This window comes from Hipposideros armiger, unplaced genomic scaffold (genome assembly GCF_001890085.2).
Source record: "Hipposideros armiger isolate ML-2016 unplaced genomic scaffold, ASM189008v1 scaffold_11, whole genome shotgun sequence".
Lineage (NCBI taxonomy): Eukaryota > Metazoa > Chordata > Mammalia > Chiroptera > Hipposideridae > Hipposideros > Hipposideros armiger.
Window position 1 is genome coordinate 8,048,459 of NW_017731361.1, and position 14,426 is coordinate 8,062,884.

The following is a 14,426-nucleotide window of genomic DNA, read 5'->3' on the forward strand; positions in this document are numbered from 1 at the left end:
AGGCAATGGCTGTAACAGGAAAAGTAAGTTCATGATGACATCTCCAGTATGCATAGTGGGATAAAGCAATAGGTAGAATTTTGGGGTTAAGACAATATTTTAACATCCCTCAGGCCATGCAGTTCAAGCAGGTGAAGACAATATTTTAACATCCCTCAGGCCATGCAGTTCAAGCAGGTGACTTTCCCACCTATGCATAGAACCAGTTACAGCAGTTAATATTGAATCCTTGGTAAAAAATAATTTTATTCTATATAATGAAATATATTTTACTCTCTATTCTTCTGCTTAATCCTGGGCAAGTTACCTAATCTCTCTGAGTTCCCATTTCTCCATTTATTCAATATGGATAATATAAGAGCTACCTCAAAAAGTTGTACTGTGACAATATATGTGATTGATTATATAGGTAAAGTATCTGGCACATTCGAGGTGAAAAAGGAATTTGATCTATTATTACTATTACTAAATTATCATTTATTCATCGTCAGAGTGTTTAGAAGCTGTTTGAAAACTAGGTGATGTCAGCAGGTAAATAAATTGGACATGCTCAGGTATGTGATCAGTGGAAGGAATTAAAATGTGCCCTCTCCAGGAACCCGTGGAGTACTACTTAGCTTGGAATAACCCTAATGGAAGTTTCCAATAAGGATGGCAAGTGTAGTGTTACCTGCCTCGTTTGTTTCTCCAAGTTAAACTGCTCCTGCTGGTAAGCTGCAGAGCCAATGAAATAGGTTGCATGTTCTGAACTGTTTGGTCTACCACTTTTCACATGAGCTGGCTTGCCCAAGTTTGTTATAGGCATACCACCAACATAGATGCAGGGAGAGCAGGGGTGAGAAAACTCTAAGGTGTTTGAAAAGCTATATGCTCACAACAGCATTAATGACAATCTTGAAAATTTGGAAACAATTCACATGGAGCCACAAAAAAAAAACCCAACAACAACAACAAAAATATCATGTTTGCCCATCAATTTAATGGGCCCTAATGAACTTAATGTGTGCCAGTACTATGGAGAAAAAGATAAATAAGACAGACCCAGCCCTCAAGAGGTCAGGGATCCCTGGGAAGAGATAATTATTAAACAGTGCTATTACAAAGAATGGTTTTAGGTCTAGTTGATAACATTGAAAGAATAAGGAGACGTTAAGTTAAACATTAAGATATAAAGTGGCATTTAGAGTGTAAATCTCTTGATATTGAAATATTCCCAGAAAAATGCTGAAAAGAAATACAGTATATAAAAATGGTGGCTAGTAATTTTATTAAGATGGCGGTATTATGGCTAGATTTTCCCCCATCAGTTCTTTCGTTTCCAAATTTTCTCTATTTCTTCTTTTTTTAAAAGAAATTTTATTGGGGAACAGTGTGTTTTTCTAGGACCCATCAGCTCCAAGTCAACTAGTTGTTTCAATCTAGTTGTGGAGGGCACAGCTCCTTGGCTCAAGGGGGAATCGAACTGGCAACCTTGGTGTTATAAGCCTGCTCTCTAGCCACCTGAGCTAATCAGCCACCCCTTCTCTATTTCTTATGTTATTTTCTTAGTGAAAAATACAAGCATAAAATATTTTAAAAAGATGTCCTGAAATCAAACAGAAATGATATACCTTCTATCTCTTTACTATCTCCAGTTTAATATCTGCCTCAGTTTAGGTTTCCTGAAAGCAAAATCCACGATACAAGCTTGGGTGCAGGTATTTCCTTCGGGAGGTGATAGGACGGCAGGCTGAAAGAATGAGGAAAATGAGACACAATGACGGAAACCCAATACATACATGGTGCACTCGTGAGCTGCGTACCACTGGAGCAGCTGGAGCTCAGCCTCCCTGGGCACCCACCGAGGAGCCATGAAATCTGTGCCTCAGCTGAAAGACAGGAAGCTGGGGAGTTATCCATTGACTCCTATGCCCCATTGATTGAGGGTTGCTCTTGGAAGCTTTAACACTTCCCAGTGTCCAGGCTGTGCTGTGCCTGGGCTAAGTGGTCATCTGTGGCCTGGGAGTAGAATAGCAGAAAGACACTAGAGGGGGAGCTAGGTACCAACCGTGAGCTGTCCACACTGCACTTCTACAGTCAGGTGCACAGTAGGCATGGGGCAGGGCACTCAAAACCCCTGCAGTATCCAAATATGTCTCACTTTCAGTCTTTCTCCTCACGTCTGTTTAATCTTTATCAACAACTCCAAACCTGGAAGGCAGGCTTATCACCTTTGGGAACAGCACAGAGCTGGGCGTTGAGGACAAAGTCCATCAGCCCCAACTTCTGAAAGATCTCAAGAAGCTGGAATGATGGACCATATTTAAGAATCGAATTTAAATAGTGAGAAATGCAAATTAAAAATGTACACATAGCGCCACACAAACAATTGCAAAGGCCAAGGACTGGAAAATATGGCTTCACAAAAGAAACTATCATGCAAGAAAATACATATGGGTTTGAGTTAAGCCTAAACATAAAATATGAGCCGACAGAAACTCCTTTCCATCTCACTGAATGAGGGGATAAAAGGCCCATGGTACTCTGAACCGGTCAGCGGGGATGCTGGGAGTGGTTGTAGCACCCCCTTGAAGTGGGGCACAGACCAAGTGGAATGTGGGTATAGGAGAATCACCGGGGATGGCCCCCAGTGATGCGGAGGCAGAAACCATGTACTCTGGACTGGGGGCGCTGAGGATATTTAGCCTGGAAAGAGAAGCCTCAGGAAGGCAGGAGGGGAAGGGGGGCATGAGTGCTTACTTCAGATACCTCCAGGGCTCTTGAGGGGAAGCCGTGAGAGGCTGTGTGGCATGATGGTGGAAAGCACGGGATATAGAGTCAGACACACCTGGGTTTGCTGGAATCCCATTCTGATGTTTCCTTGCTGTGTAGTCTTCGTCAGGTCATCTGTAAAATTTGAATACTAATGATACCTACATCAAATGGTTGTGTGCAGATTAAATGAGATGTGTATGTAAATTGCTTAACACAATACGTACCCACATAGAAATGCTCAAATAAGGATGATAGCTAGAAACTTAAATAATAGAGGAATTAGAATTGGTCTCTGTGGTCACACATTGTTGAACCAAGACCACTAGAAGCTAAGTGATTCAATCTTAATCTACAGAAAGTCTCTGATACCATCAGAATGGCCCCAAATTGGATAGGCTGGCTTTGGAGTAGTGAGGTCCCTGACACTGGATATGTATAGTCAGCCAGATGGTCTTTTTTTGACTGAACTCTTGGAAGAGGTTCAAGAGCTTTTTTTTTTTTTTTTAAAGATTTTATTAAGGAATTGGGAGAGGGAACAGTGTTGGGGAATTGGGGAAGGGGAACAGACAAGTTGCTGTCGTTTTGTTCTTCAGTCTAGTTGTGGAGGATGTTGCTTCACTGGCCCATGTTGGTATTGTGATCATTGCACTCTTCCCGGGTGAGGCAGTCGTTTGCCGGCCATTAGACGGCCACTCACGGCAGCTCACGAAAGTGCATGCCAACAGCCGGCCAGCCCCACTGCAGCCTACGCCATCGCTGGTGACTCACGGCAGCCCAGCTCCAGGTCGAGCTGTTGTTTACCATCTTAGCTGTAGAGGGCGCAGCGTCACTGGCCCTCATGTGGGATCCGAATCCGGACCATGCTGCTCAGAGATGGTGTCCCAACTCTTAATCAACGTGCCACTCAGCTGGCCCTGAAGAGCTTTTAAAGTTTTCAACATCCTCTATCTGGGGTTGTCATGGGCCTTTGCTGCCCCCTGTGCCCTCACTGGAGTCACCAGTGGTGAGGGTTTCCATGGGAACCATAAAGGTCTCAGAATTCTGTGTCTGAACACTGCATCCCAGAGGAAAGACACAAGCACTGAAACGATTCCCCAGCAATAGTATGCATTTTTATAAACTGTCTAATTAAATATTAACTCCAGAGACAAGCATTAACGGGTCTCTTATGTAAACTTTGTGCATCTCATAACCATCCGGGAAATGGGCTTAGGTAGAATACTCCAAGCAAATTAAATCTATATGCCCATCTCCTTCCTTCATGCCATCACTGACAAAAGGCTCAGAGGGCTGCCCTGGGGTCACTGCCCTCTCTGTATCTCCTGTACTGACCAGAGCAGCCCTTCCACGGGTGTGTGGGGGAAGGTGGGGTGGGAGTGTCACAGAGCCCAGGAGAAACTTGACATCGTCTTTGATGCTTTTCGCCTTTCCTTCTCACCTTCTAATTCTCTTCCATCTCTGGAACCCCAAAGTATTGGATTCTTGGGAGGGGATGCAGGCAAGAGGCGGAAGAAGTTGTTGGGTGGTTAAAGAGAATCCAGTTGGGTGGGAGACAGGGACATTTAGTGGAGTAGCTGGGAATCAGGAGACATGGGTTTTTGGCTTAGCTTTGTGATCTTGAACAAATCCATTGATCTCTCTGGGGCCCTCTGGAAAAAAAAATGAGGATTTGAAGTGCAGTTCATTGATTTCTTGCGCAAACATTTTTAAGCATCTCCTTTGGGCCTGGGATACAGTGAGGGAAAAGGCCTAATTCTTGCCTTTGAGGCGCTCACAGTATAGCTCAGAGGGTCTCCATGTAGGGTCTTTGTATCCCTTACAGGTCAAGGAACCTGCAAAGTCCTTCCTTTTGTACCCTAAATGTATGAGTCTGTATATTTTTTGAGGGGAAGGCTAAGTCATCTGCTTTCATCAGGTTCTTATAGGGAATCCCTGACCCTTCACACAATTAAGAATCACTACTCATCTTGCATTACTTCCCAAACTTCTGGGTTTGCGTGCCTTTTATCATCTTTGCTGTGTCTGCATATCACCAGTGCTTAATTTAATTTTTCTCTAAAATAAAATTGGAGGCCAGAGTATATCTACTTTAACAAGAACATCCATAAAATTGTGAGTGTGGGTTTGATGAGCAAGACTATCACTATCTCTATCTCTATCTCTATCTCTATCTCTATCTCTATCTCTATCTCTATCTCTATCTCTATCTCTATATCTGTATCTGTATCTATATCTGTATCTATCTATATCCCTCTCTATCAACTTTAAAATAAATACCAGTCTATTAAAATAAAAAGTGCTCCTTTCTACCACCCCAGATACTCTCCGTTACCACCGACACTACACCTCTCACCAGCAGCTTACTTGGGGAAACACCTGTCTGGCGGTTCCCGGCAAACCGGTCCAGCTCTAGGCTCCTTAGGAGTTTTCCACCGCCTTCCATTGACCCCCTCCTCAACCTCCTCTGTAGCCAGTCAAGGCACAGATACTAATTTCCCTCTTTTCCACATTGTCTGCCTTTGTGACCAGGCATGGTCTGAGGCTGCTGCCAACCCCCGGAGTTATCCCCAGACCTAAGCTGGCACCAGGGGACCCCGAGTTTCCACCTTGAGCATCCATCCCCTTTCCACTAGGGGGGGCCTGCGTTGCCAGCCTTGCCGCTGCCTGGCTGATTTTTGCATGAGTGACAGGGGCTGGCAGAGGGCTGGCAGTGAGTGGAAGCAGTCCTGACACCCGAGCTGTGTGCGGCGCGCTAATTACACTGATGTGGGGTCTGGGCCGCGTGGTCCGTTGCTCAGAGGAAGGATGCGTTGCAGGCACCCGGAGCGAGCGGCACTACAGAGGAAATAGGGGAACAGCAGCACCTAGGCGCATCCATAATTTATAAAATGCCAGCAGCAACAAAGACAAAGAGGGACCAGAACCAGGAGAACAGAATAGCATAAAGCTTTTTAATGGTCTTTTTCTATTAATGTCAGATGGGTGACCGTTTTTCAAGTGGGTGGAAGAGTTCCAAGGCCCCCACAGTTCAGTCACAAAAGCTAAATGCTACCATTTACCCCTCCTCTCCCAGCTTTATGGAGGAGCTTGTTTGCCCTGTAAGCCAAGCGTAATATTTGAGGTTCAAGTGGGCAGCTGATCCTTCCAGAGATGCTCCCTGCTCTTTTAAAGGAATTGCTAACAGAAGAATTGAAACAGGCTCTGTTCCCTTATAATATCTCTTGTGATCACATCACCAGCAACTGAGTATTTCTAACATTTGTAGAAGACCCTCCACTGTTGATTTTAAGATCACAGGCTCTGAGATCTTGGAAATCCATTTACCCTGTCTGTGCCTCAGTTTCTTCAGTTGTAAAATGGAGACGATTTGGAGATAATGTGCATAAACTTAACCTAACAGAGTATATGTGTGTTAGTAAATACATGGCTTTTAACACTTTCCAGGTGCTTCCAAATTCAGCCTTCTTTTTTCTATTCACATTCCCCCAGAAGTAACCGCTATGCTAAATTTATGTCTGTTCTACTCATGCACATTAAAAAATTGTCTTTCCTCTATAATTATCCTTAAACAATTCCACGTTTTTGAGATTTGTCCATGTTGCAATGAGGTATAATCAAACAATACAGTGAATGTTTAAATAACAAAAAATTTGTTACGGCAAAAGACACATTGCCATTAATCCCCCTGAAAATACTTCCCCTCGCTTCAAACGCACTTATTCCATCATTCCTGCCACTGTCTGAAGCAGTTTTGGAAGTCCTCTTTTGTGAGTGCCTTTAGTTGTGCTTTCGTGGGTGCCTCGATGTCCTGAATTGATTCAAAATGTTTTTCTTTCATGGTCGTTTTGACTTTGGGGAAGAGCCAGAAGTCACACAGTGCCTGATCCGGTACATAAGGTGGATGAGGACACACTGTAATGGTTTTATTTGACAGAAATTCCCATACCAGAATCGATGTGTGACATGGGGCCTCTCCGTGGAGTGCTGGTTCACTTGTGAACTCTGTTGTATAGCATCCCATAATTGATTTTTCTGTTTTTTTAATTGCTATTCAAAATATGTAATATTTAGGCCATTCCAATTCCTTTGCTTTACACAGCCCTCTCACTCTGTCTGAGTTTCTCTCTACTCTTTTATAGATTTTCCACTTGAGTTTCTTCTAAGAAGCCCACACCATGCCCCCTGAAGTGTCTTTCCCACTGTGCCAACATGTGTTAGGCATAAGAAGCAGAAAAAAAATGTCCTTGACCAGTATTTTCTTCCCACAAATTTTCTATAGGCAAGTTTTCTTCCCCCATTGGATTCCAGGAACACCTTGGAATCAAGGATATCTCTTAAGTCTAATGCATCTTCCTTATAAGCAGCCTGAGTCACTGAATACCAAAACTGGAAAGATAATCTCACACGTTACACAGGGAAAAGGTGAATGCTCTCAGTTATATTGAACCTAATCACAAAAAGGCTGTACAAAATTTTAAGATCAAAGGAAATTCAAGGGCTTAGAGGGTGGAATTAGGCCTAAAGAACAAAAAGCATAATAGTAAAGAGCTAAAAAGGACAAAACAAAACTAACAAAAAATTAAGGTAAAATAAAAAAGAAAGAAAGAAAAGAGAAAGACCATGCACAACTGTGTCTCAAATAAGAAAATCTGACTTTTGAGAGCAGTTTGGCAAAATCAATTAAGGTGGAAGATGTGCTTAACTTCCAACTCAGCCATTTCACATCTAGAATCACAAAAAGACATGTGCAAGGGTGTTCACTGCATCACTGTTTATGTTATTAACAAATCCCAGGAAACAGCCTAAAGCTCCAACAGTAAGAGAATGGATAAATCTATTATGGGATTTAGTACAACAGATTAAATAAATGCACCAAAGCAGTGTGCAGCAACCCAGATAAATCTTGAAAACATAGTGTTGATTATGGATATTTATATAGCAGAACAAAAAAAATTTTTTAAAGGTTTTTATTGGGGAATTAGGTGATAGGAACAGCACTGGGGAATTGGGGGAAGGGGAACACACAAGTTGCTCTCCTTTTGTTCTTCAGTCTAGTTGTGGAGGACGTTGCTTCACTAGCCCAAGTTGGCACCATCATTGCGCTCTTCCCAGGCGAGGCAGATCAGTCTCCGGCTTCTGGACGGCTGCTCATGCTGGCTGCCGGCCACACACGATAGCCCATGGCAACCCACTGCAGCAGGGGCTGCAGCCTAAGCCATAGCCGGCGACTCGACTCACGGTAGCCCAGCTCCAGGTTGAGCTGTTGTTCAGCATCTTAGCTGTAGAGGGCAGTGTCACTGGCCCTCACATGTGGGATCTGAGCCTGGGCCTTCTGGCGTCCCAAGCCAGCTCTTAACTAACACGCCACTTGGCCGGCCCCGAATTTTTAAATTTGCATCAAGAGTGATTACTTTGGGTTGCAGGTGGGCTCAAAGGTCATGTTCAGTGTAATATTTGGGTCTGGACAAGTACGTTAAGATGTTAGAATTTATTCATTTGTGTGATAGGTTCTTGGTTTTATTATTTTATTCCCTGTGCTTTTCTCAATGATTGAAATATTTAATAATCAATTTAAATTGCTTTATGGAAAGCATTTTAGAGATCTACTAGATTTTTAAAAAAGTTTTTCCTTTTCTAAAGGAGTCACCACATATGTTTACATAAAACTTGTGCATGATTTGTTCAATAACAGCTTTATTCATAATAGCCAAAAGGTGAAATCAACCCAAATGTCCATCAACTAATAAATGGATGAACAAATTGTATTATACCCATAAAATAGAATATTAGTCAGCTATGAAAAGGAGTGAAGTACTGATACATGCTACAACATGGATGAACCCTGAAAATATTGTTAAGTGAGAGAAGCCAGATACAGCAGGTCATATATATATGGTATGATTTCATTTATATGAACTGTCTAGAATAGACAAGTCCTTACAGATAGAAAGTAGATTAGTGGCTGCCAAGGGCTGGGGGAAGTGAGGAATAAGGACTGACAACTAGTAAGTATGGGGTTTTTTGGGGGGATGATGAAAATGTTCTGAAATTAGGTAGTAGTGATTGTCACACAACTTTGCAAACATACTAAAAACCACTGAATAATACACTTTGAAAGGGTGAATTTTATAAATTATATCTCAATTTAAAATTTTGAAAAGATGCACCTATATGAACCTTTCTTTAATTAATAGGTTTTTTTTTTTTTGGTTTTGTTTTAGTACTTTGAAGAACTGAGTGCAAAAAAGGCATCTATATGCATAGATAACATCAGAATGTTAAGGATGGCTATCTTTCAGAGGTAGGATTAGGGGTCCTTTTTGCTTTTCTTTATTCTTTTCCTATATTTTTCAAATTTTCTACAATAAGTATTTTCTAATTTTACAATAAAAATTCTTTTTTTTTAAAGAATTATTTTCAAGTGGTGTTCAACATAGCTGTAGCGCACAGAGATTTCAAGAAGTGCTCAAATTCATTGGCCGTTTACTTTGTGCTAAGCACTGGTCATTGGTCACTTAAGACAAAGACAAACTGTTTTACAAACATAGAAAATGTTTCTCAAAATCACTGAGTAATGTACTCAAGGGGACATAACTAGTAAAAAGTGGAGTTGAATATTTCAAAAGCCAGAACCTTTTATTGTCACTTTATCATGTTTCTAAAACTTAGAAGTTCAGGCAGAAATGAAGCTGTTCTGAACTCATTAGCCAGAGGGAAAATGGGTATTAGTGAATTTGACAACCAAACAAAACAACTCCCCAAATCATTTACAAGTGTGTGTCCAGAAACACATCTGTTTTGCAAAATAAGCTTCCTGTTTAAGAAGAGTCATGTTTGCCTATCACCTTTTTGTTCGGCAACCATTCCTCCATGATTGAGTTCAAAGGAGGAAGATCTGACATTTCTCTTTGCACACAATTAACTGATGACTGGGATGCATAATGGACAACGGTAGACTCGGATAACAATGAAGTGTGTGAGGTTATTTACTACAAAGGCGTTCGGACTCTCAGCTTGGCGCATGTGCCCAGTTCGAAGGAAAGTGGGTATTTGATAGCTCTCCAGTTCCTCCGTCTGGGGATTCAGCCAAATGGAATCATCCAGACTCCAAACATACTTCGGGGTCTGAATTTTCGATTTCAGCTCTCTCCACTAATCAAACGAGCCAAGTAGGGGAGGTGTGGAGTTCAGCTGCTCCATCCATTAATGCCCCAGGCTGAATTTTGGGATTTGCAACTCTAATTTGGAAGAAGGAGAAAGGCTGGCCGGAAAGATGGCAACAGCGTGTTCTGCTGTGGTGTGTGGAGGTTTGTCTAGATGTTGAAGCCTAGCAAGGAGATGGAGAAAGAAGAGGCAGGTAAAAGGCATAGCCAGAGAAAAAGCCTTGCTGGTGAGGGAGGCCAGGCTGCAGGAGATGTTGGTTTCAGTGATTGATACTCAAGACTCACCCATATGAGATCTTGTAGGTAGCTAGGTGTTCCAGGACTTGAATCTCTTCAGGGCTGTGGTGAATGTCCAGCCTCAGTTTTTCTTGGGAGACATCCGTTCCTCCTCTTGATGGGATTGTCAATGAAGGTGTCCTTCCCTCCCCTGGCTAAAAGTAGGTTTGTGACCCGAGGAAGCCACGCCGTACCCCGAGAGTGCTACCCTTGAGATAGTTCTTATCAGTTCCTGCCACATGGATGCCCCAAGATGCTTTGTTTTCTGTCCTTTCTGGTTCTTTAGCTTAGCATGTTTGTGTGAGCGCCTTCTTAACCTTTTGATAAACGTCCCCCTTTTTTGTTTAAGTTAACCAGTTAGTTTCTGTCACCTAGCCGATGAGTCCCTACTACGAAAACTTTCCATTTCATGATGTGTCAGTGGTTGAAGAGCAGCGTGCAGAATTTGGAAAGCATTCTGAGGACAGTCACAAAAATAACAGGTGACAGATTTGTGAGGCCTACTTAAAAAAATACAATTTTGCCCCAAGAAAGGAAATTTAGAATAACCGTCTTCGCTGAGTTTATGCTCTCAGACAAGGTGGAGAGTTGAGGAAATTATCTTGGAAACGCATGTGAAAATGTTCCCCCTGAGATATTTTGATGCCTAAAACCAGTGTGTCTTTTAAGAGATAATTCGTGTGAATATTTGCACCCAATTCTCCTTTTTTTTTTTAACATACAGACATAAAAAACTTCTTCAAAGGATTGTTTACCTTTGTTGTCTACAATTTCTCATCTCATAGTCATCCTTCAGTTTGCTGCAGTCCGGGCTCGGCCCTCACGGCTGCCATAGTTAAATTCAATGGGCCTTTGCCCAGACCTCATTTTATTCGGCCTCTTGGCTGTACCTGACACTGTTGAGCACTCCTTCCTTTTCAAAGCCTTCTCTTGCCTTGGCTTCCATGATTTCACATTATTCTGATTTTTTTTTGCTCCTACAACTCTGGTTGGTCATTCTCAGCTTCTTTTAGAGGCTTCTTCCTCTGCCTATTCCTTAAACATTGGTGTTCTTCAGGGGCTTGACTTAGGTCTTCCTGTCTTCATGCTCCACACAGATGATGGATTGTTTTAACCACTCCTATGGCTTCAATTACTATTTATTTGCAGATAATTCTTAAATCAATATCTCTCACTCTTTCTTTCTCCTTCCCTCTCTAAAAATTCTCTCTCTCTCTCTCTCTCTCTCTCTCTCTCTCTCTCGGACGTTCCTGAGTACCAGATCCTGTGTACAACTGTACAACAGCCCTCAAGAACATTCTTCTGGATATGTGATGGGCACTTCAAACTCAGCATTTCCCAAACTGAGTATTCCCTTGTTTGTTAGGTGTCAGCAAATGGCATCACCAGCCACCCAGTCTTCAAAGTCAGGAACTGGAACATCCTCTTTGAATCTTCCTTTTCCTCGACACTCCACAGCCAGTAAATCACCAAGACCTGTCAATTCAGACAACTAAAGCAGCTCTTTATCATGTCTTTCTAGCTTCGCTGCCATGCCCCTAGGCCACCGTCTTCTCTCACTCCTGACTGCAACAGCCTTCTCTCTAGTTCGGCCATCCTCCATCTCTTTGCCCAAACCAGGCAGCCGGAGTGAGCCTTTCAAAGTACAAGTGAATGATCTCACTCCTCTGTGTAAATCCCATCAATGCTTCCACTGCCTTTAAGATAAAGCCCAAGTTCTTCGTGTAAATGGCCAGCCCTTCCTAACCTTCTCTTGCCAGCCTCTCCAGCCCCAGCTATACTGGCTTTCTCCTGCCTCCCTTTGCCCCTGCAGCCCTGAACCTCTCACACCCCGCTTCCTGTCTCCACCAGCCTTCACACGTGTCCACGCTGCCTGGAATGCTTTTGCTCCCTCCTGCTTTTCACCTAACTCCTGCCAACACATCTGCTTCCACATCTCTCCTTCTGGAAGCCTTCCACGAGCGTCCCCTTTCCTCCTTCTCCCCATCGATTGAGTGAGGGAGGAAGGAAGAGAACTGGGTACTCAAAATCATTTCCTCAGGGTAAATATCAAACTCTTTACAGTGGCCCACAAGGCCCTGCGTGACCTGGGTTCCTTGTCCTTCCTGGACCTTACCCTGTACTGCTCAGCCCTGTCTCACTCTGTGCCACACTTTGGCCTCCCTGCTGTTCTGTGCACAGGCCACTCTGCCTCAGGGGCTTTCCTGTAGCTGTTCCCTCCTCTTGGAATACTCTTCCCACAGAAGCGTGTCCTGTCTTCCTCCCCTCCCTTAAAAATTTGCTCAAACTTGACCACATAGAATGATCTCCTTCTGCCCTCTTATACATTTCTCCCCACGCCCAGTACTCTTGAGTTTCCTGTCCTTGTTTAACTTTGTCCTTTTTCAATAGTACCTATCATTTCCTAATTTACTTATTATTTTTACACTCTGTTTTCAGACTCCTTGTAGAATATAAATTTATACATTTATACCGGGAGTGCCCAAAAAATGTACACAAGTGGACACTTGGGTTAGCGTTGCTCAAGCAGTAGTTCGCTGTCATCGGAAGTGTCTGGATGCTGATGGGAACCACTCTGAGCACCTCTTGTAATTGCAGAAGTCAAACGTGACTTCTTCTTTTATTGGTATATATTGAGTATTACAATTAATGCAGTTTTTTTCCTTTTAAAAAGGTGTATACATTTTTGTTGACACCCTCTGTATGTTCCATAAGTGTAGGGATCTTTGTCTGTTTCTCATCCTCAGCACCCCTGACCTTCGGGCTGTGGAATTCTTTGCGATGGGGCGCTGTTCTGCGCACTGTAGGATGGCTAGCACCCTGCGTGTCCCCTAACCACTAATAGTCAGTAGCTCTCCTCAGTGTCTCCGGACATTGCCAAGAGTCCCCTGGAGGGAAAAATAGTCCTCAGTTTACAACGACAGTTCTAGAAGATTGCCTGCCATGACTAGGCATTCAATAATTATTTGCTGAAAGAAAGAAAAAGAAAGGATGAGCCATTTTAGGCTCATCTATTTCTCATGGACTCCCCCAGCATTCATGATTTACCATAGTCATCACTAGGAGCCGCTTCCACCCGAGAGCGGTAGAAGCTAAATCTCAGGCACACACAGGACACAATGACGAACTCTTATGGTTTTCGTGCAAGACAACTTGTGGGGGATAAAGGTGTGACGTTAAGAGAAGTAAAATAAAATTAGACAGCGGGATAAAGACACACGGAGAGGCATGCTGCCTAGGACGGTATTGCTTACATGAGTTATGTGGATTTGCTAAGTAGGATATATAGAGCTTAGGACACTGAGCATTTTCCCATACTGCTTCCACTCTCTTTTGCAGCCATCTTTCCTCCTCAATATACCTATGATTCCATTTGTGGTTTCAACATCTTGTTCACGTCAAGGATAGTAGTAACAAAAATAATATTAATAGTAAGAATAACATTTGTTGAGCACTTATGTGTCAAGCCCTATGCACTATCATTTAATTCATAATAACCTCGTGAGGCAGGTCCTACTATTTGCCACCATTCTATATATGAAGAAACCAAGGCTCAGAGAGGTTAAGTAATTCATCCAAGGCAGGACAGCTATTAAATGCCCAAGGCAGCACAGGTGGGATTGAGAATGAGCTGAAAGGATATAGTAAGTTTAGTAATTTAAGCATAGTATAAGTTATTATATATAACATGACTTATAAATAAGAGGTATAATGAGTAATATAGTACAATCACAAGACCCATGCAAAAGTCAGTCTCATTAACTGACAGCTGTCTATGCCATCTGAGGGTATCATTTCTTTTCCACAGTCAGAAAATATACAACACGCCAATCATAAAGACAATAGTAATTTACGACTTTTGCCGGTTGTTGGATTTGAATCTTCTTTTTTATTTTCAAAGGACAATGCTCCCTAGGAAAATATGAAGCCATCACTTCTGTTCCGTGGAAAGACTAGTGGGGTTTAGCGTGATTTGAGGAGTAAGGAATGGCCATCAATACCAGAGTAATTTTTTCTAGAGGTTGGGTCCCAGGAGCCAAGATTCCTTTGAGGTTGTTTGTTTATTATGTTGAAAGGTAAACCATGCACACGTTGCAACATTTAAAAGAACAACAGCAACAAAAGGATCTGGAGTGAAAAGCAAGTCTGCCTCCCTCTCCTCTCTCCCAGCCACCTTGTTCCTTTTCCTAGTAGCAACTCCTGTCTCCAGTTCTATAATACATGAGCCAGTCC